This window comes from Sarcophilus harrisii, chromosome 2, assembly GCF_902635505.1.
Source record: "Sarcophilus harrisii chromosome 2, mSarHar1.11, whole genome shotgun sequence".
NCBI classification, from domain to species: domain Eukaryota; kingdom Metazoa; phylum Chordata; class Mammalia; order Dasyuromorphia; family Dasyuridae; genus Sarcophilus; species Sarcophilus harrisii.
The window spans coordinates 561,210,561-561,234,738 of record NC_045427.1 but is presented as its reverse complement, the minus strand read 5'-3'; the positions used below and the strand labels follow the sequence as shown (position 1 = coordinate 561,234,738).

Genomic DNA, 24,178 nt, shown 5'->3' with positions numbered 1-24,178 from the left:
GGGAAGAGGAAAGATATGGAAGAAGAGAAAGGCTTCCTTTAGCTTGTGTAACAATATATAATGCATCTCTGATCCCTCTAGAGGAGGGTTTAGCATTTATCCATTAAAGTTGAGGGTATTATAGGATCAAGCAGGAAAAAAAAAGAAATCATTAATTTAATGCATCCCTGTAACTGCTTACATTTATTTTAATCCCAATGATTCTTTGCATCTGAAATCAAACGCTAACAGGAATTAATTGGGTACTGTCAGTCTGTTTCTCCACATCTATACTTTTTCAATGTCAGGGACAAAGCTGGGCTAGCTTCCTTCTCCAATCTGGATACCTGGAGATAATAGGTAACAGTTCTCTGTGTAACTGAGGTGCCTCTAACTAAAAAAGATGTAAGGGTACCCATCCCTAATCCTTCATTGACAGTAACAGGATTTGATGTTGGTAATGATGAGCCAAGTGTATCAAAGGTCTGTAATTCCTTCTCAACCTAAGCAGGGGGCAAAATGAGTAGGAAAACACTAATCCAGAGTTGCCTAGTTCTGTGGGTGTAGAGGCCCTCTTTTTTCCCCAGAGTTATCAGGCTGTTGTCATGATCATATTATTATATATTATATGTATTGCATATGTATGTACATATTATGTGTGTGCATATACATATTGTACATGCATTACATAAGTGATTTTCCTAAAGCACAAATCAGACCACAGTACTTTCCTATTCAATAAACTCTAGTGGCTCCCTATCACCGTCTTGTTCCACAAAGAAGACATTCCATCTCTCAGCTCTAGGCATTTTCTATGGGTCTTCCCATGTCTGGAAGGCTCTTCCTCTTCTGCTTTGCCTAAGGGCTTGCCTGGCTTCTCATAAGTCCCAACTAAAATCTGATTTTCTACAGAAAGCTTTTCCCAACCTCTGGTCCCAACCCCTCTTAATTCTAATGCCTTCCTACATAATATTATGTTCATTATTTCTTATTTATTCCATATGTAGCTTCTCTGTGTATGTATTTGTGTATTGTTTCCCCCATTAGAATGTGAAGCTCCTCAAGGGCTGTAACTGTCTTTTGCCTCTTTTTGCATCCCCAGCACTTAGCGCAGTGCCTGACACATATTAGGTGCTTAATAAATATTGATTTACTACCATTCAGCATCATACTTCTGTCTTAAGATGTAACCAAAAGGCACAGATGTCAACCATCTTAAATATATGGTGGAGAGATTTGGCACAATGGCTCCAAGGGAAGATCTCTTACCCTTATGGGTTCCCCCAAACCATCTGCTTGCCGGGTTTTAGTCCTTGCTATATAAGTGTCTAGGCAGCAGCTTGGGTGCATCTGAATGCACAAGCCTCCAAGCACACGCACCTGAATCAATTTTAATCAAAACGCAGGTGCCTAATATACTTTACCGTCTGCATGCGTGATAATCCAGTTACACATAATTGTGTTTATCTAAATTTAATGCACAACTCATTGCACTTTTCTCCGCTCCTTCTCCTGCCACAATTTAACTTCCTCCAGTTCATTTAAGTCTCACCCATTAAACTCTTTTTGAGATAATGAATTTTCGGTTTTGGATTTGGGACTTTCCATTCTAGGTATCCATTTAAGATTAGAGAAGAATAATCAGACTCTCTATTGAACATTTTTATGGCACTTTAATGACAACAAAATACTCCATGAGGAAATTTATTCTCCACTTTCCCTGTCCAGTACCCCAGGAGGTCAGTTTGCATCAGCATCATTTCTCTTCACAGATGAAGCAAAATACATTCTTATTCTAAAGTTGAAAGGCTAGCATAATGTGGTCACCCAAGAATACCTACCACACTCCTCCATCCTGTCTTCCAGAGCAACCAAGAAAGATGGGCAATATACATTAATGTATCTTGCATAATGCAATCAGCCTCTGGGATCTCAATTCTCTTTCCACTAGACCAATCTATCTATCTCATGAGATTTGTTCCATAGTATGTGTCTCCTGGCAGTGTATGGCTCTGAGCTGGACACTGCAAATGAGAGCTGCTCCTAAGCCCCATGCCAGGACTCAGAAATCCAATGAAGTGAAGTGGAAGCCAAAGGTGATATACACAGCCATCTTCCCTCACATGCTAATGTGCCCCCATCGCCAGAAGCAAAAGTTCTGTTAAGGTGTGATGGAGTATGTTGGACTTGTCATCATGAGACAAGGTTTCTTAATCCTGTTTCCAGCATATACTAGGGGACCATCCATAAGTATCATGATCTCTCTGGGTAGACAAAATTCAATTCAATAAGCATTTATTAAGCGCCTTTTATGTGGCAGGTACTATGTTAAGAGTACAGATACCCAAAAAGTTTAAAAAAAAAGGAGCTTACAATCTAATGGGAGAAAGAACATGCCAACAAATATATACAAAATAAGTTATATATGGCATAAATGAGAAGTAATTTAAAGAGAGAAAGCACTTCAAACTATGAGGGATTAGCAAAGGCTTCTTAAAAAGGTAAGATTTTACTTAGGATTTAAAGGAAGCCAGAACATATATTGTATTTAATTTATACTTTAACATATTTAACATGTATTGGTCAACCTGCCATCTGGGGAGGGGGTGGAGGTAAGGAGGGGAAAAATTGGAACTAAATGTTTGGCAATTGTCAATGCTGTAAAATTACCCATTCATATATCTTGTAAATAAAAAACTATAATAAAAAATAAAATAAAGGAAGCCAGAAAGCTCAGTAGTGGAAGGACAGGAGGGAAAACATTCCAAATGGCGGGGGGGGGGGGGAACCACTAGTGAAAATACTCAGAACCAAGAGAATTGTTGTGAGAATAGAACAAGATCATTTGTGAATAAACATCAGCTCTCATTTTGCAGAGCTATTACTACTATCCACCAACAGAGGAAAATAGAAATTAGACTCATGAACATTTCCTTTGCTACAAATATCTTGGATATTATTTAAATGAACCATCTTATATTTCTTATGGGGAAACTGAGGTCTACAGAAGATAAGTCACTAAGTCAGTGTCCCATTTCAAATTAGTAAAGCTGACACAAGGAGAGGGATCTTCTGATTCCCTGTTAAATGTTATTTTTCATTCACCAGGCTGCCTCAATGTTAAAACTGCTTCTATACCCCTAAACCCACACCAAATCTTTCCATCTACATGCAATTCTGATTCTTCAAAGGTTGGCCATACTGTCAAGTGTCCTCGCCTTTAGAAACAGGAATGGGGCAGGGAAAAAGAGAAGAAAAGGAGAGAGCAAATAGGGGAGTAAAAAAATCCCTCTGTTCCCAAGAGAAAAACCCAAGCCAGCAAGTGCAAGGGGCTTAGCATTCAACTTGCAGCCTCTCTTCCCCTGGAGTCTAAGAGAACAAGGAAATTAATATAGCTGTGAAGAGATGATAATGTAACCTTTAGGCATAAGATATGTTGTGCACAGCAAACAACCAGAGGCAGAGAAGGGGCAGCCCTTGCCAGCTAAACCTTCACTTATTGAGCAGACAAGTTGATCCTGTCAAAGGCCACCTGGGAGATGGGGGTTTCAGAGAGAAGGAGGGAGAAAGAAAAGCCAGCCAGCCTGAAATTAGTAAACTAGCCAAATAAGTCCCTGAAAGGCTCTTATTGAGCTAGAATCAGAACTCAGAAAACTTCCATGGATGCACCTGACAGGTGCTCAGAGATCCTGGGCTTGGGAAGAATCTAGGAACACAGCACAACTTGCCTTTTTTCTCTGATTTCATGCCTACACTCCCATCCCACCCTCCAAGGATGGCAACTGGGGAAGGAGAAAGAGAAAAGGGAGCTAGGCTGAGAAATAGGGAGGGGTGATAGGGAAGGAAGAAATGCCCCCCCAGGATTGTGAAGTCATACAAGTTTGATTCCCTGGACACCCCCAATAGTGCTTAGCAAAAGGATTATTGGATATTTTATCTCAGAATGATACATTTCTCCAAGTCTGGTCATAATATATGAGTCAGCCCCTTACTTCTCTTCTCCTCCAAACAACTTTTATCTACAATAAAGAAAATCACTCATATAATAATCCCTAACACCCCACCTCTAGCCTCTTTCTCTCCCTCTGTACCTTTGCTCACCTGCTTCTTATTCCTAGAGTGCTCCCTTTACCATCTCTTTATCATCCTCTCTACTTCCATTTATTTCTTCCTTTTGAAATTTTATCAATCCTTCATGGACCAGATCAAACATCACTTCTCCTATGAAGGTTTCATTGATGCTGCCCTATCTCACTCCCATACAGAAGGGATGCTCTCTATTCTCTAATGGCTTATTGCATTTGTGTCCTTCATCAGTTTTCTTTGTATTATAACTATTTGTGTGCTTGTCCTAGCTCCTCTTATAGATTATAAACTCCTTGAAAGGAAGAAGAATATTTTACCCAATATAGTATCTCCTAAAAGATTTAGCACAAGGACTTGTATTTCTAAGCATATCATAACTGCTTATAATATGAATTAAATGTTAGCATTCAGATGACTTGCTTAATGTTTTCCCTTTCCTGGGAATATCTGTATTTCAAAATGAAACAATACTTAACTTAAAATACAGAATTTTCATTACCTGACAAAGAGTAGTTTTAGAAGGGAAGAAGGCTTTACTGAATTCCTTAAACCAGGGGTTCCCAAGTACTATATACATACCTTCAAAGGGTACAAGAAATTTATCAAGGAAATACAAGAAATATTTGGTGATCCTGGGCAAGATACTTAACTTCAATTGCCTCAGCAAAAAAATTAATAATAATAAAATAAAGAAATATTTGGTAAATAATTTATATTTATTTTACAAATTATATTAGCGATATAATTATATATTATATATAATATATTATACCTATTATTTAATATATGATATATGTTATATTAACTATAGTAAAATTAATCATTTTATTTAATATTTGCATTATTTTCTTTCATATAGAATAGAACCTACAGGTTTTCATTCTACTAAAACTCAAAAGGTATAGATAGAGATTTTTTTAAAAAGTTAGGAATCCCTGTCTGAAAGCATATGATAAGATGTCTGTCTCCTTTGTCTATGTCTGAAAACAGTAATCCATGCTTATCAATCCCTGCCCCTTGCTTTGAAATTGGCTAAATACAAAAGATTTTAGTTCCTTTTAAGATCACCTTTCTTCAAAAGCTATATAAGACTTAGTGCATTGCCCAAAACTCCCAAGCAGGAGTTTCTGATACCTGAGCTACTTTGGATCATTCCAAAATAAGAATACCCATTAAGACAAGGAAGACATCAAGACAGGCCCAAACTATAAATCTGTCTCATCTGCTTATTTTCAGGAGGAAGACAAGGAAGACTAAGGAAACCATTGTCCTATGAGAGGATGCTAAACTTCTCCATTACAGGAAACATAGGAGCTTTCAAGCACATCAGCGGAAGCATGACCTTTTGTACCCATAAAATTTTACTATGAAGGAAAATTACTTTAGTTTGCCTGAATACATTTACGGTTTTAAAATGGCAGATTTCCCCCTTACCCAAGCAACCATCTCCTCACCTTGCCAAGTTCCTACCCATGCACATTCAATAAATAGAAGCTCATCAATGAACAGAGATTTTAAATGAAGAGGTAGAATTGAGGCGAGGTAACTAAGGATCAATATCAATACAAGTAATTGAGGATAAATAAAGTGGCAATTTAAAATAGGCAGAGAGCATTGTAGGAGCAGTGGATGAGGAACTAGACTTGGAACCAGGAAGATGGGTTCAAATACTGCCTCAGACAATTACTCCTTTTTTCACCCCAGGCAAGTTGCTTTATCTCTGTGTCTCAGCTTCCTCTTTTTTAAACTTAAAAGGCTGGGCTTCATGACCTGCATATTGCTTCTAATTCTGACTCTATGATTTTGTGTGTCAAGAAATCTAAAGCCCAGCATGAACTGGGGCTTGTGATAAATGCTAGTGATGGCAAATGGGGCGTTTAAAGGAATCTTGGCATCATGAATAAGATTTAAAAAACTGGTACATTTTAGGATGGTCATTGTCAAGTTCAGAAATCTGGCCTTGGAGTCAGGAGGACACAAGTTCAAAGTTTATTAGATATGTGAACCTGGGTAACTCACTTATAACCCTCTCTGCCTCGGTTTCCTCATCTGGAAAATGAACTGGAGAAGGAAATGGCAAATCACTCCAGTATCTTTGCCAAGAAAAACCCTAAAAGGAGGCACAAAGAGCTGACATGACTGAAACAACTAAACAACCACAAGTACATCCAAAAGCCAAAGAAGAGATACCAAGGGACTGGAAAACGCTTCGTGGTAGGAGCAATCAAGTAACTAGGGATGTTTGGCAAAAATAATAGAATATCGGGGGGGAGAGGGAATATGATCATTGTCTTCAAGTAAGATACCTCAAAAGGAAGAACTGGAACCAAAAAGGCAAAGTTACAGGGAGTCTTATGTATGAAGTCATTAGAGGTGTCTTAGATTTTAGCGAGTTCCCCAGCCCCAGAAGTCTTTAAATTAAAAGACTGCTTGTCTGGGATGTTTATAAATAGGATTCACATTTCAAGTAGGGATAAGATTGGAGGGTCTCTGAGATCTCTATCAAATCTTTCTAGATAACACAATGCGTAGAGCCCTGAATCTGGAGTCAGGAAACAAATTCAAACTCAGCCACAGGCACTTTCTAGCTATATGATACCAGGCAAGATATTTTGTTTCTGCTTCATGTAAAGAGGGGACAAAATAGCACCCATCTTCCAGGTTGTTGTAAAGATAAAATATTTGTAAAGTTCTATGCAAACCTTAAAGCACTACAAAGCTGCTACCTCTCATTGTAGGACAATGTTGCAGCCCTCAGATTTTAAGAGATTTCTGTGGGGAGGAGGATTGAAGGGTGAGGAACAAGAAGGGAAAGGAAGGAAGAGACAGACAATATTGATTGGAAGGAAAGAAGGAATTATGATGGAAAGATCAATCCATTGATTGATACTTGAAGTTATGAAATTGTGGTTTTATTGTTGTGGGAAATTGAATGAAGCCTCAGTTTCTCCACCTGCAAAATAAAAGAACTAGATAATATATTAGCTTCATTCCATCTCATGTTCTATGTGTAACATACTTCAAAGTCTAGGTTGGCAACCACAGAAACCCCCATGATACTAATCCATTATCTGAATTACTGAAGACCTGAATGGCAAAATAAAATGGACCTGACAGGAGCCACAGGAGGGAGTAAATATTGGGTGGCTGCCCTGGAATGGAAAGATGAGCAGAAAAAAAATCACAAATATGTTTTCATATAACCTGTGATCTCTTCCCAGGTGAGACAAATTGAGTATCAGAACCAAAGAGAAATACTAGGCTTTCAAAGCCATATCATATCGGGGAGAAGTGCTCAAATTTGCACATCCAAATAAGTAACACCCTAGCTCCACCATCCTGTCCTTCAAACAGAGATGCCATTTTCTCTTTCAGCAAAAAGGTTTATAGCTCAAGGGTTAACCAAGGTCCTTTGCAGCAGAGTTGGTAAAGGAGTCCATTTTATATATTGGAAATCTGCTATCTCCAGGAAATCACTGATTTCTACTTCAGTCATAGACTAGATTTGGCAAGATATAAGAGTCTAGCAACAATTTCTTTAAAATACTGGGTGACCTTCATCTTAGTGAGGAAGCCCTGGGCTATCTACCCTCCCCTCTGCCTAATTGAGTCCCATTCATCTTTTGAGACCCACCTCAAATCCCACCCCAATCAGGACCTTTTTTTAAACCACCTCCACTTTAAAACTCAAGACCCTTCCCAATTTCTCAGATTATTAGTACTGTATATTCATTTAGTACTAGGTACCTGTGTTATCACACATAGCAAAAAGAGGGCTGGGCTCAGGGTCAGGAAGACTGGAATTTAAAAACCACCTCTAACACTAAGTGGGAACCTATCTGCAGGCCTCCTCCAGCAATCCCCTGGGATTTACAGACTAAGTCATATTCAGATTAAAAAGGGGGATGGGGGAAGAGTAGAATACCCATAGGATAACTCTTCTCCATTGGCAAATCATATACCTTTCATGTACTCTTCTTTATCTTATTTAATGATGCTTCCTCAAATAGATTTTAAGTTTGACCATATCTTTTCATTTTTTGTATAATGGGGATTTGACACATGCATACCTAAAATGGAAGTGCTGAGATGAGATACTAGAGACATTCTGTATTTTCCTTCCACATGGTGGGAGGGAGGAAGCAGTTTAAAAGTAAAATTATCTCCTTTTCTTTCTAAGGGTCATATAACAACTGTGTACTGAGCTGTGTAGGAGGAAAGGCTACTCTTTCCACTCCTACTTTTTAGTTCCTGTTGCTCCAAGAATGAGACTTGGAATTTTAATTTGTTTGATTTTTCCTTTTTGATTCTAGGCACAGTGGAGTCACCAAATTAGGAACCCTTCTGTACACATGTGAAAGTCCCATCATATTTGGATTTCTATTTACTTGTAGTCCAAAATTCCTCATTTTATAGATTGAGGATACTGTAGTGAAAGGATTTGGTTCATTTCGCTATATTAAGTACAAACTATGCACAAAGAACTATGGGAGAGAATAATAAGATTAAAATGAAAATGACCCCTGTCCACAAAGAGTTAAATTCTTGAGAGGTCATGTACTGTCACCCTGCAGGAATTCCTTCAGCAGCAATCTTGCTAGGAAGTCACAGATCATAAAGCCAGAGCAGGACAAGACCTTAGAAGTAGGTCCAAACACAGTCCAAGCTCTCATTTTACAGATAAGGAAATAGAAAGCAGCACAGAGGGTTGAAACGATTCACCCAAGACTACTCACCCAGAACTAGCCAGCCTCCAGCACTCCCTGAGCCCTGCTTTGTCCATTAAGGACCAAGGTTCATCATCTGCCTTGCCACTTTTTCCTTTTCATTACTAATACAGTCTCAAAAAGGATCAATGGGATGTCCAAGGTGGACCAGAACTTCTGTTAGGAGGGCTTACCAAGCCCTATCAGGACTGCTCATTTACCTTTGTTGTCTACCTGGTACTCAACTCTCACCTGTGGCTCCAAGAAACTGTTCAAGCACAGTAAACCAATCTGAGCATCTAGTAATGTTGTGATTTACTGTCAGCCATGCTACTACAAATGTACCATTCTCTTTTCCCTCCTCACAATTTCTATCTCTTGCTAAGAGATTAATAATGGAATTAACATTAGACCACTACAGTATAAGGTATGCCCTATAGGATCACTAAAAAAAAAATTCCAGAACTCTGAGTCTTAGACTACCTACTCTGAAAGTCCTTTCCCTGGCTAACTCTCTACTTTTTTTATAGCATTCCATGACAGAACCCTGCTCCCATGTCTCTACCCTATTCTACTTTCCCTACTTCCATTGTGCCTTTTTATTGTCAACCAACTATATATTTTATAGTTGGCATTTTATAACTATATAACTATAAAATAGGCATTTTATAAACATTTCATGAATTGAATTGATAAGTGGTGGGACCAGGGATTTGAATCTAGGTCCTCTGACTCTAAACTTGAGTTTATTCAGTCATCCTGAATTGACAGGAAGCTCACTACATTGTGAAACAATCCATTTCCTGGACAATTGTGAATTATATTGAGCCACAATGTGCCTCCCGCTTTATCCTAAATTCATTGTTTGCTTAGGTAATCAAAATGTATTTTTCAACAGTTTAAGTGATAAACTGACATCTCTTAGTAATCCTCAACAAAAAGTGTTCTCCACTGCATGTCTTAATTCAGAGAAGTGAATTTGTCTTCTGACCCGCCTTCTTATTCCTCCTGCCATGCACAGAGTGCTGCATGAAATACCTCCAAAATGCAGAACCAAAGAATCAAGGGGTTTAGAATCACAAGGGATCCTTGGTACTGATAGTTATACTGAGACTCAGGGAGGGCCTCACACAGCAAGAAAGTAGGAGAGCTAGGGGCTAAAACCCAAACGTCCTGACTATCAAGTAGCAGTCTCTCCTTTCAACTGTGCTCTCTCCTCCTGAATTCAAGGAGAAAAAGAAAACCACAAATGACTAAGATCCCTCACATGACTAGTGACAGAGACTTACTGTGCCATCAAGACCACTACAGATATCAAGAAGAATTACTCTCTTCCAGTCTTTCTCTAAACCCAGCATTCCTCTGGCAGCCAAGGCAATAATCTCCCCAGAAAGCTATCTTGGTTGCCTAAAATAAAACGAATCTGAACTTTGTCTCTATATAACTCATTGCAAATGAATATAACCCCTAGTGGCTGATGGTGATGTGATTTAAGTGCCTTCTATCATGTAGCCCAAGACGTAATAACAAAGAAGACATAATTTATTTGTATTGATTCACCAGCCCACACTTGATCATATCTCCCCGATCCTTTCTTTTGTTAAGATTCTACAGCTGCAGTTCCCAGAAATTTATCTCTTGCAAAATATCTCTTTCGAAACAGGTGCTACACGTATCTTGGCTTCGGCAAAGGTCTCCCTCTGAGCAGAGGTAAGTCTGCCAGAGGAGGAGAGGAAACGGTAACCCTCCCTGTTTTCTGTCTCCTCCACTTTGGACTAAATTATTCCTTAGCATGACATGAAACAGGCAGGCTGGTAGATAGAAAAATGGGCACCAAGCCCAGCCAGGTCATAGCATTGCTTGGGCAAAATGAAGAAGCAAAATCAGGGAAAGAGAGAGAAGAGAGGAGAAGAGAGGAAGGAGGGCAGGGAGGAGGGAGGGAGGGATGAAGGGAGAGAGAATGAGAGAGATGGAGGAGAGGAGAGGATGGGGAGGCAGGGAAGAAGGAGGGAGGGATGAAGGGAGAGAGAATGAGAGAGATAAAGGAGAGGAGAGGAGAGGAGAGGAGAGAAGAGGAGGGCAAGGAGGAGGGAGGGAGGGATGAAAGGAGAGAGAATAAGAGAGATGGAGGGAGGGAGGGAAGGGGAGAGGGAGAGAAAAAGAGGGAAAGAAGGTGGGGGAAGAGAGAGAGAGAGACAGAGACAGAGACAGAGACAGAGAGAGAGATATGAGAGAGAGAGAAGGAGAGTGGGCATCCTGGCCCTGTCTTGGATACAGTGTAGAATTAGATAAAGGGAGAGGTGCCACAGAACAACCTCTCTTCAAAATGAGAGGGGAGATTTTTGGATTTACAGATTTAATGACTTTCAGTCCAGTCTCCTCTTCACTGAGATTCTGCACATGAATCAGCCAGCAGAGAGCGTAAGTGAGCTATTCATAAAAGTTCAGAGAAAAGGCCGTCTATTCTAATTAGATGGTCAGGCCAGACTAGGCCTATGGGACTTGAGACCTAGAATTTGGCATCAGAGAGAACAGCTGGTAGGAATCATTTTGCTTTGAACTTATTGTTTACCTCAGTGCCTCAGGAGGACTTGGCTGCAGGAGGGCTGAGGCCTCTGCCAGAAAAGTGGACAGCATGGCTATTTTACAGAAAGGGAATACAAAAGTAAACCAGACACCTTCAATCCACTTTCACAACTCTGTAAACACTTCCTCCCACCCAAAATGCAACACCCTCCCTCTCCGATCTTAGGCACCTAGTCCACCCTTTCAATAGACTAAATCCAAGGTACAGTGATAATGGAGAAGAAAAATTTCATTTTGTTTTGTTTTTTAATATTCTTCCCTTCAAGATGAGAAAATTGTTTTCTAATTCTTTCATATGCCTGCTTCTCCATCCCTATTCAGACTATAAACTCCTTGGGGACAAAAACTGAGAGATGACTACCTGAAGGAGACCATTGTTTCCCCAAAGCCCAGTCAATCCATGTTTCACTTGGCTACCTCTCCTACAACCTATTCAGCCAATTCAGCCTTCCCTGACCCTGTTCTCCAGTTCTGGAACTGCAGACCATAATCATATCAATATTGCCATTGTTCCCAGATGGGCTATTTCAATAGATTCTCTAGGAGCCCAATTCACCACCTAAGTAGTTCTCTAGGGCAATGTATCCCTCCTTTGCCACCACTCCTCTATTACATTCTCCACAGATGGATCGAAAGTAAGCTCCTTGAGACTTACATGAACTGATGCAAAGTGAAACGAGCAGAACCAGGAGATCATTGTACATGGCAAAAACAAGATTCTTGTCGTGATTAATTCTGATGGACATGACTTTTTCCAACAATGAGATGATGGAGGCCAGTTCCAATAATCTTATGATGAAGAGAGCCATCTGCACCCAGAGAGAGGATCGTGGGAACTGAGTGGAAAAACTTAGCATTTTCACTCTTTTTGTTTGTTGTTGTTTGCTTGCATTTTGTTTTCTTTTTCATTTTTTCTTTTTGAGCTGATTATTCTTGTGCAGCAAGATAATTATATAAATATGTATATATATATTGGATTTAACATATTATTTTAACATGTTTAACATATATTGGATTACTTGCCATTTAGAGGAGGGGGTGGAAGGAAGGAAGGGAAAATTTGAAACACAAGGCTATGCAAGGGTCAGTGTTGAGAAATTATCTATTCATATGTTTTGAAAATAAAAAGCTTTAATAAAAAAAGATAAAGAAGAAAAGAAAATAAGCTCCTTAAAGGGCAAGCTTTTGCATTTTGTTTACCTTACACTTAGCGCATTGTAGGAATTTCATAAATGCTTTTTCATTCCATCTATTATACAATGCCTCATATGATGAGTCTCATATAGAATAGGTACAATATACAATCCTGAATCCAAGCCACCATTGGACCAGACAACCTTCTTCCCACAAGGAAAATGGGGCATTTAGCAACTTTTTATTTTAACTATCATCAAGCAGACAAATTTGGGGGAACTAAAAGAAGGGTTGAAACCAACTCCTCCTCCAAATCCTCAAATATCATGTTATGTCTGAAAGACACTTTAGAGATGATCTTTCCCAATTCCTTTATTTTATACAAAAGGAAACTGAGAACCCAGAGAGAAAAAGTAATGTAATTAAGTTCACAGAAAAAGGCTTATTCACCTCTTATTGAAATTGAGGCTGTACTAAGATGGAATCAAGTGGAGGTCAGATTCTCAAACTGCTGGGACTAGAAGAACTTTAGAGACCACTATGACCAACCACTGCGTCTTTGGAGTAGGAAACATAGTTATTTTCATGTCAGAACAAGTCAAGAACCCAAATTTACTGTTCCCTAACTCAATACTCTTTTGAGGTTGTTGAAATGTGCCCTCTCTCTAGGGTGTGAAGGCGTCAGCCTTCGTCTCATAGCTGAACAGCTGAAAGGAGAAGTGGAGTCCTTGGTCATTTCCTATGTACCCTAGTCCCAAGCTCATCTCCCAAACCCATCAATAAATTCTAATTCTTATTAAAGTCTGGGCAGCTTAATAAGGCAAAGCTTTAAAAGATAGCTCCATCAGTGGGCTTTTCTATTTCCCACCCTTAGGCTGAGGGAGTCATCCCATTCTATTAATGTCTTTACCAAGGGACAACCTTCTCTCAAACACATCCTTGAAGCTCAAATTTCTCAATTCTTTAAGGAAATATTTGCCTTATCATAATCCTAATATGTTTCCTGTCTGAAAAAGTAGTTGTGTTGTTTAGTTATTTCATCATGTCTAACTCTTTGTTTGAAATTATCTTAACAAAAATAACAGAGTGTTTTGCAATTCCTTGTCCAGCTAATTTTGTAATTGAGGAAACCAAGGGAAAAGGGTAAAGATGTACTTAATTCATATAAGAATAATCACTAAGAACTGATCCAACCATTCTGGAGAACAATTTGGAACTATGCCCAAAGAGCTATCAAACTATGTATATCCTTTGATCCAGCAGTGTCTCCACTGTCTCTGTATCTCAAAGAGATCATAAAAAAGGGAAAAAGACCCACATGTGCAAAAATGTTTGTAGCAGCTCTTTTTATAGTGGTAAGAAACTGGAAACTGGATGGATACCCATCAGTTAAAGAATGGCTGAATAAATTCTAGTATGTGGATGTTATGGAATATTATTGTTCTCTAAGAAACAATCAATAGGATGATTTCAGGAAGGCCTGGAGAGACCTGCAATGAACTAATGCTGATTGAAGTGAGTAGAACCAGGAGAACATTATACAACAAGATTATGTGATGATCAACTCTGATGGACATGGCTCTTTTCAACAATGAGGTGATTCAGGCCAATTCTAATAGACTTGTGTTGGAAAGAGTCATCTGCATCCAGACTGTTGGAACTGAATGTGGATAACAACATAGTTTTTTCACCTTTTTGCTGTTGTTTACTTGCTTTTTGTTTTCTTTCTCATTTTTTTCCCTTTTTGATCTGATTCTTCTAATACAGCATAATAAATGTAGAAATATGTATAGAAGAATCGCACATGTTTAACATGTATTGGATTACTTGCTATTTAGGGAAGGGGTAAGAGAAGGGAGGAAGAGAAATTTGAAATACAAGATTTTGGGAGAGTGAATATTGAAAACTATCTTTACATATATTTTGAAAATAAAAAATCTATTATTTGAAAAAGAAAGAATAATAATTAACATTCATATAGTGTCTATGGTAAGTGTTTTACAAATATTATCTCATTTGATCTTAAACACTCACCTTGGGAGATAGCTGCTATTATTATCCCCATTTTGTATTTGAGGAAACTGAGGCAAATCAAGTTTCAAATATCTGAGACAGGATATTTCCTGACCCTAGATTTAGCCACATTTATGATTTGGTTAGCATTCGAATGTTAAGTTTAAGGCATTTATTTCTGGGGCCTCAAAATCAGCCCTTGATTAGGGATATAAAATTTTGTACTCAGAAAACTGGACAAAGAAGGCACAAGATATTGAGTCCTGTTCTCTTGCTGTAGCATGTCAAAGAAAGAAATCTTTAAGGCCACCTGATCTATTATATTTTACAGATGAGAAAGCAGAGGTTAAGGGACTTATCCAAAATTGGAAGGCAGCAAACCAGGAACTAACAACCAGGTCTCCTGAGTCCCATGCTAAGGGATTATTTTATCTCAGGCAACTCCTCAAGGATGAGAGTTACCAACCCCAGTTTCTCTGTACCTTCCCTCCCCCTAATCAAAAGTTGTTCTTTCCAGGTATTGAGTCACACACCAACCTTCACACCCTCCTCCCCCAAGCTGCCCACCACATGCAGCATTCAGCCTGACTCAGGCTCAGTTTCTCCTTCCAAAATAGAAGCTGTGATTCAAATCAGCAGGTACTCTTCCATAGGGGATCCACAGCAACCTCCCACTACCTAAAACTCCAGGGAAACCCACTCAGTCTAGAATCATAGGATGGGATTCTTCTCAGAGGAGGAACCAAATCAGGGACAGAAGCATATCAATAAGTCTCTTCTTAGCCCCTGAATAAGGTATGTTCAGTTCCTGGGCTAGGGATTCTGGGGGAGACGAAGAAAACCATAAGGGGGAAAAATACACTCTTCTGCTCTTGGGAAACCAATCAACAAAGTGGAAACACAAAACATGAATCTGTAAAACAGAGGCAGTGTATGATGCGATAGAAAAATATTAAGAACAGAAACTGTTTCAGGAGTCCAGAGGAAGCAAAGATTACTCAGGCTGGGGTACTCATTCAAGAAGATTATATTTGAAGTAGACTTTGAAGAATGGGTAGGATTCCAATAAAAGGAAGAAAAATGAGGCTAAAACCATGAGCAAGAGCATGGGCAACAATGGGTACAAAAGCCATTTGAATAGAGGCCATAAGTAAAAAGATAGAATTATACAGTAGGAAAGACTTCTGAATTTGGAATTTAAAAATGGGTCCAAAGCTTTACTTTGCTGTTCATTATATGATTTTGGGTGAATCCTTCAGCTTTGTCATCTATAAAATGAGGAGAATGGATGGGTCTAAAAGATCCTTCTAATTTTAAATTTATCAGACCAGATTTTTATCAGAGCCATAAAATCTCAGAATTAGCTTGTAAACTGAGGGACTTTCTTTCACCTTTTTGTTTTGTCTATTCTCGGTGCTAACCTACAGAGTAGGCACTTAATGTTTACTGACTGTCTGACTGGGAATTAGACAGGACCTCAGAGATAATCTACTCCAAACCACACCTGAAGAATTTCCAGTGATAACAATAACAAGAAGAATAAGTAATCACTAGTGTTTATAATGTAATCTGGCACACAGGAAATGACTTTAGGGGTCAGTTTAACCTTTTAGTTTTACAGAAAACTAAATTTCTTCAAACTGAGCTAAATGTGGAGAGGCAGGATGAAGGAGAAAAAAGAAAACTGAATGTGGGTCTTATTCCTGGCTACATCACTCATTACTTGTGCAGTCTGCTTCCTCTCCCCTGACCCCAGCTTCTGTCTCTGTAAAATGGAAGGGGGGGGATGAAGAGTTCTATCATCTCAAAGTTCTCTAACAACTTAAGAATCTGTTCAGAGTGACTCTGTGATGATGGATCTGGGGAGATATGTCCACCTACCTTACCCATTATACTTTACACTATCATTTTAGCTAAGAGCCATGTTCCTACTCAAACCTGAATCATCTCTGACAGCCTTTGCAAGAGGCCAGATTGTACCACGCTGATGCTTTTGCCTCAGAAAATTGGACTTATTTCAGTAACTCTGGTGACGCAAAGATGTCAAAACCCCCAGAAACAAAATTTCTCTGGGAGAGTGAGTGGGTAGGTGGGGGAGATGGGAATTCATAGTCTATGGGGACAAGGACCCCTTCCAACATGTCAATGTGAAAACATGCATCTAGAGCCAAAGTGAAAACAGGAAGTAGGAGAATGAGCCTTGCCACTCCTAGGTAGAAGCTTTTGTTCATGCTGGAGTTGTTGTTCAACATGAAAGAGGATTATTCTGCATTCAAAAGTCAGGGTAATTCTTCAGTGGGATCACTAATTAACACAGAAACGAATGGCAGACAGGGCAGCATGTACAAACATTATCCAACATCTCAGTACCCCCTGTATTGTTTGATGGATGACATCATGCACTCAGTGCCACATGCCAGGACAGCATAGAAACAGCAGCACATCACTGCTGGCTGACTGTGGGTAGACAACAGGCAGCCAAGAGCTCCAGCTCCCAACATGGTACCTCTTCATCTCTAGAAGATAGCCAAATCCTGATTTGGGAGACTGGATGTCATATTTTATGGAAGCAGGTAATAGTTCAAATTAAACCTTTTTCTCTGCCATGGTATGTATAAACAAAGCCAAGACATTTTTTTTTCCCCCCTTTGGTATCTGCATTCCTTTGATACTCGATGTCCTTAAAACCATGGAAACATTATATTGATCAAGTGGATTTTTGTTCCTACATGGCTGAGCTATGAGTGGGTGAATGGAAACCAGGCGGCCACCACCAAAGCCAGAGAACTACAAGGAATCACAGTTATACTTCTATGCTAATGTTTCCATCTTTGGGGGATTAGTGAGGAGAAAGGGGAAAACCAAAGAGCATCAAAGGAAAACAGCTGATTCTCTCCAACAGAACCTCCCTTATCTTTTTCAATTTCCTTGTGTATGTTATCTCTAATAGATTGCAATCTCCTTGAGGGCAAGAACTGTCTTTCCTTTTTTATTTTCTCCCTGTTTTCAGTCTTAGCAGAGTATCTAGAACATAGAAGGCCCTTACTAAATGTTTCTTGGCTGGCTGGCTGGTCAGAACAGGTTACACGGCTCTAAAATTCCCCCAGCACCCACTATGAATTATAAGACTCCTAGATGCTCAGGCTTAGACATTAGAGGTACTCTAGCCCTCTTTGTGGCAACTATCAAAATCTTCTTTATATTTTAAGTATGTACATAACTCTCATGTTAGTCTGTAGATTCTATGAAGGCAACAATAATGTTTTCATTCTTCTTTAACTGCCCCACATCATGTAGCCTTGAAGCCTAAAAATAGTAGGAAATCAGTAAAAGTTTCCTGAACGAATGAACAAAAACACTTACATGAAAAGAGTAGGTACTTAATAAATATTTGTTGAAGAAATGCATATATCTTGTATATATTTCTGCTTGGAGCTTGTTTGTACAGTTGTGTCCAGTACTTAGAGTGGGGGATCTTTGAGAGCAGTGACTGATTTTTCCCTTTCTTTGTATTTTCTGAGATTAGCACAGTGTCTTGCACATAATAAATGTTTAATAAACTTGCTATTGATGTTACTTTTTTTATTCAGTCATTTTCAGTCATGTCTGACACTTTACAAGCTAGTGCCTGTATGTGTGTGTGTGTATATATATATATATATATATATAGAGAGAGAGAGAGAGAGAGAGAGAGAGAGAGAGAGAGAGAGAGTGAGTTAGTTTTCTTAGTAAAGATAATGGAATGGATTGCAATTTCCTTTACTAGCTCATTTTATAGATAAGGAAATGGAAGCAAATAGGGTTACTTGGCTTTCCCAGGGTCACACAACTAGTAAAAGTCTGAAGTTAGATGTGAATTCAGGAAGATGAGTTTTCCTGACTCAAATTCCACCATTCCACCCATTTCATGATGGACCTAATCTATTGTTACTTATATTGGCTCAATTATCCCTCATTTTGGTGGGGTTACCATTTTTACTCCAACAAAATGACATTATGTCCTCAAAATGTTGGTGGCCTTTCAGACTGTAACTGGACCACGGTGCTCAGAGATTCATTCATGCTCTGCTATTCAGAGATTTATATGGTTCATAATTCACTGGTTCATCTTCATTACTTTCTTGAAAGAGCAGAAGGAAAGTGTGAGTGAAGCCTTTACAGGACTCTAGAAATACCAGCACATTCTGTATAAATCCTACATATACTATTTATCTGCATATCACCTATCCTAATTAAAAGGTAAAGTTCCCTGGACGAAAGCCTAGTTTTGTTTTTCTATTTAGTATTCTAGTACTTAGTTCAGTGCCTGAATAAATGCTTATTGACTAAATGATAATCAAGTGAAATCAAAAAAATATCTAGGTAGTATCTATCATCATCCAAATGTTCTAAATTGGGAATATTAGCCAAATAACCTCTAAATGTCACTATTTCTCAAAAACTAATTAATGATTCTAATAGATGATGAGCAAACCAGACAGCCTCTTACCAAACTTATCCCCATAGCTGCTATTAATTACTACTGGACTCATAAATGTTCTCTGGTATCATTTATAGATATTGTTTTGCATTATATATGGATTATATGTTTATATCAATGATATAACATGGATATCAATAGATTAGAGGCTAAAGAGACTAAGTATAGATACAAAAATTAGTAAATTCATAAATTGGGGTTCTATTTATGCTTCTATAAAGACAGATAATAATCTGTTATCAACAGACAGCCTACCAGAAGGAGAAGAAAGCTAGCCTCTAAACTCCAGAATTTAAGTCCTGCATTTGGTATATACTGGCTATATGACTCTGAAGTCATGCAAAAAAACTCTGCCATTATGCACACATTCACAGTCATACCCAAATATCTCTAAGCCACTAAATGACAAAGCATTTACTGATCTGTTCTGGAGAACCAAAATGTCCTCCATCAATTAGAACACAAATTTAACATGTATGTGTATGTGACTATATGTATGTGTTGATTTAAGATGGTAACTCTCATCATTTTCAGATTCCAGAAATAAAAGTGATGTATAAGTCTGGAATCTGGCTTTAAAATGTAATATATATATATATATAATTAAAACATAATTTCAATTACTTCTGGTTATTGAGTAATCAAAACAAAACAATTTAACTTAAATAACTGATTAGTTTTATGATAAATCTTTATTTGTATTCATGTACAAAGCTATTAACTTTAATCTCTCTCTCTCTCTCTCTCTCTCTCACACACACACACACACACACACACACACACCAGAAGCAAGAGCAATGGCTCCTTTGGTGTAGTAAAAAAAAATGTGGCAGAAATTATGATTATATCTAATTCCCCTATTAGATTGGATTGCAAACTGCATGAAGTTAAGGGGCATGTCTTATTTAAACTCTGGATATTCCACAGTACTTAGCACAATACTCTACATACAGTTCACATTTAATGAATATTTTTAGAATCAATGAATGGCAAAAATCAAGAATTTATTAAGTCAGTTCCAAATGAATTGGATAAGGGAATATTTGGGTTAGTGGGTTAGTAAGTAGGGGAATCAAGTGAAAAAAATCTAACTAAATGTGTAGGATTTTATATCGCTGTGGGCTTTCAAGTTTGAGATGCTTCCTTCCTGCCTAATTTGGAAGCATACACATAAGAGAGTTGGATGATAAGGATAAAGTGAACCTGAGATAAAGTAGCAGTCAAGAAAGAGTTAAAGTTCTAAGAAAAGTCCAAGCTCCCAAAATACGATCTCTAACATAAAGGGAAGGCAGATTTCATTTTCTTTACATGTCTTGAGATTGAAAATACTATTCTTTGCCCAGCAGTGCTCAATTTATTGGAGATTATTCAGATGGAGATATTCTGACAAAAAGTATGCGTGATTAAGAGAGGATGGAGGATATATCAATTTTCACTGGAAATGTAAAGTGATATCTTGGTAACAATTTGCAAAGTTGCTATGGAATTGCAGGAACTAATGAAAGAATCATAAATTTTTGTAAAGTTTTACACAGAATAAAAACGTCATTTTTTCCATCTTCCAAACAGATTTTTCTAATGAGGGGATACTTTTTGCCTGAAAAAACAACTTTTAGATTTTCAAAACATTTCCAGGAATGCTGAAGAATAAAGTGTTTCTTTCTCAATGAGCCTATGAAAAACATAGTTGTCCCAGTTACTATTTTTGCTGGAGAGTCGAGACGAGAATTTCTCCCCCTTCTACAGATACTAGTCAGTATCAAAATCTTCTCAGTAGGAATCTTACTTCAGGGTTATGGACTCAACTGAGCTCATGAAGAAAGGCTGAACATCACAGCAATGGGTGATACCCATGGTCCTAGACTGAAAAAAGACAGACCTCTTTTCATAGCGATGTTATCCAAAAACACAAGACCAAGTTCATTGGCATATCCCTGCCATGTAAAGGATGAGTTCCAGCAGTCCATAGGAATGTGATATTAACTTATTCATTTTCACTTTTCCTGGTCAAAATCACTACATAGTGAGGTAATCAGAGAGGTTCCCCCCCCCCTCCAGTCACCTGCACTGCCTTATACAGTTATTAGTGCAATACAGTGAAGTAGTCAAACAGAAAATAATAATAAAAGTCATCATCATCAATTTTACTATAGAAATTTAAGAAGTAAAGATACAAGACAAGAGATGGTCCAAAAAGATATGGAAACTTTCTAGTTTCCACAGTCATAAAAAGTCTAACACAATAATGGAAGCTGAATCAAATGAGAAACAGAAAGCTTGTAAAACAACATTAATATCATGGATAACAGAATAGTTATATTGAGGAAAGTAATTGTAATCTCTCTATAAATCTGGAAAGTGCTGGGCTGTATGATTAAAGCAAGGGCGTTTTACCAGCTTTCTCCCAGACACAAACTTGATACCTCCTTTCTTAACAAAGGTATCATGTAACTATTACCAAAAGATAAGAACAATAGTGATCTCTTTCAAAGGTAGACCAATTACATTTTTGTATGCTTTATACCAAGCACACACAAGCTTGCTTGGAGTACTGACAAAAAATAATAATAACAAATCATTGATGTACACTTACAAGAAAGTAATATATTGAAGAAAGGTTAAAAAAAGATGTCAAAAAAGTTATAGGGGGAAAGAACAATTTATTATTTCTCATAATAATAAATATATTGTTTGTTATTGATTTTCAAAAATTTGCCCCAAAATATTACAATAGCTGTAACTCCTTTATTCATTACTGTAAAGTTTGGACTTAGATTCATACTCATAGCTTATTCACATAGTCCAAATATTTAAAACAGAGTCATCACTAGAAATATTAGTGTTTCAGGTCCACATGGAAACCGTTCTCTTTAAAATATTTCACCAACAAAATTCACATAAGACACAGAATTTTTCAGAAACCCAATTTAAACTTACTTTGGTTATTCCTAGTTTTGAAAGCATTAGTGTATCTCATAAATAAAAATAAATATGGTTTCTAAATTAACCAAGTTGAATTAAAGCATCATTTAATACAGATGAATGACACTGAACTACTCTATCTGACTCAACAGAAGAACAAATTTAACAACTCTTTAAAATTTTGGAATTTTTCTCCAAAGACATAAAAAAGTCATTTGGACTTGAGTGAAATTTTTAATTTTATTAAGAACAATAAAAAATATAAAGTATTTTTATTTTATGTTGTTTACTTCATTAACAACATGGAAAAATAAAGACTGATTCAAAGATCCCATTGAAACAATGGATGAAGGTGATACTTTGGGTTCTCTACCAAGCAAAATACACTAAATATAAAGATATTTTAAAAGTCTATTTAAAGATACCATACTAAGAAAATTACTTGCATCCTGAAATCAAATCTAAACAAGAACATATGAAAAGTTATTAATGCCAATACAGCATTAGTTAATGTACACTTCAGAAATATAAAATAGACTGTTTTATACCCAAACACTAGACAAAGATATTTGTAAAATATTCTCATAGAAACTCATATAATAATAATAAAATATCAGGCATACATATCACATTAAGGAAGGTAAAGAAAAATTAATATTTCTATTCCAAAAAGGAAACTGTAAGAATTCATCTTATTTGTAAGAATTCAAAGAATAATGTATTGATAAAGAAGCATCAAAATGATTATTGTTTTTTGGTTTTGTTTTGGTTTTTTTGCAAGTTTGTTTCTTGAAAGAGGTTTACAATTGCAATTCAGTACCAGGTCATTGCTAAAATATTGCAGAAAGATTTTTCTTAAGGAAGTGAGACCTTATTTTAATTAATGTGATATATGCAAAAAAATGGTGGAGACACTTTACTACAGGCTGTAAAAGTTTAGCACCTTTCAAATGCCTGACAAAATATGACTCTCTATATTTCATGTACTGACAGGTTAACAAATCCCTATACTCTGAACATAGGACAAAATACCCCAGAACATCACCATTATCATTGACCTAAAAATTGCTGACAAGACATAATATTGGTCCATAGAAATCTAAGAACATTTAATAAATATAATGCTAAATATTCAAAATCTCCCTGCTACCTGTAATGAAAAGCTTTCAAAATATGGAGAGATGGGAGAGTAAAATAAAATAATACAAGAACATATCAGCCCTGTTGCGCTATCTGGTACTAACCTTATGCCACAGATGCTGAAGGTGGGCTTATAACCTAATACTTTAATCTAACTACAGAAAGCAATTATAGTATTCATCTGTGCAATTGTCTGTAGAACACTAAATATCAAAAAATAGCAGAATAGTGATTTGTCTCAGGATCATTTCTATCTGAACCCCATTGAAATAGATGTGAATATAAAAGCAAAAAAATTAGCTCATATTTACTTCCTGCTTTAAGTCTCACAAAGTTCTTTACTCCCAACACTATAAGATACTTAGTGCAAATATTATAATACCTATTTTATAGAAAGAAAAATTTAACTTTGAGAGGCAAAGTAATTCACCTAAAGTCACATATAAGTTTCAGAAAGGATTTTAACTCTCTGATAAAGTATCAATGCTAAAACTTTTCAGCTGGTCCTAAGAAAGATAGAAGGATGACTACTCAGCCCATAAATCTTTACCTAGGACCAAAGCAAAGTGCTCTCTCCTTTCAAATATCTCCTTCTCAAATGAACCTTTGATGATCCTTTTCTCCTCAAAAACTTCCCTAGCTATTAATATTGAGTATCTATCTCATACATAATTTTAATTTTTTATTAATTTAAAAAATTTTGTTAATAGAGATATTTCATCTTTGCAAAGCCACAATGGGCCAATACTTTAGTGATGGTCTTTATTCTTTGGTACATCCCCCCCTCCAATAAATCACCACCTGATGGTCACCCTTGTAGTGATGAGTTTCCCTGAACTTAACTGGTTAGATCCTTCATCAAAAGACATACCAGCAGTCAACTGTCAAGTCCCTTCACAAAACCTTCAAAAACTCAGCATCAGCCCCATGACAGAATGGAGCATTGGTACAGGACTTTGATAGAAGAACTAGATCTCATCAGGCTACAAATGTGGAAGGGAGAAGAGGAAATGATCCTGGTTTCGCCTCTGAAAGCCCTACTGTTGCAGCAAAGGTTATGCCTTGACAAAAGGACTCACCATAGCTTCTATGCTTCAGTCCAGAGTTAAATGGTGCACTGGCATCCTATATA

General features: G+C 37.4%; 1 protein-coding gene across 1 annotated transcript in view; it reads right to left on the bottom strand.

The window, feature by feature from the left end:
* The window catches only part of SORCS3 (sortilin related VPS10 domain containing receptor 3), a 694,786-nt gene that overhangs the window by 501,062 nt on the left and 169,546 nt on the right, over positions 1-24,178 (bottom strand). The gene's annotated exons all lie outside the window — the stretch shown is intronic.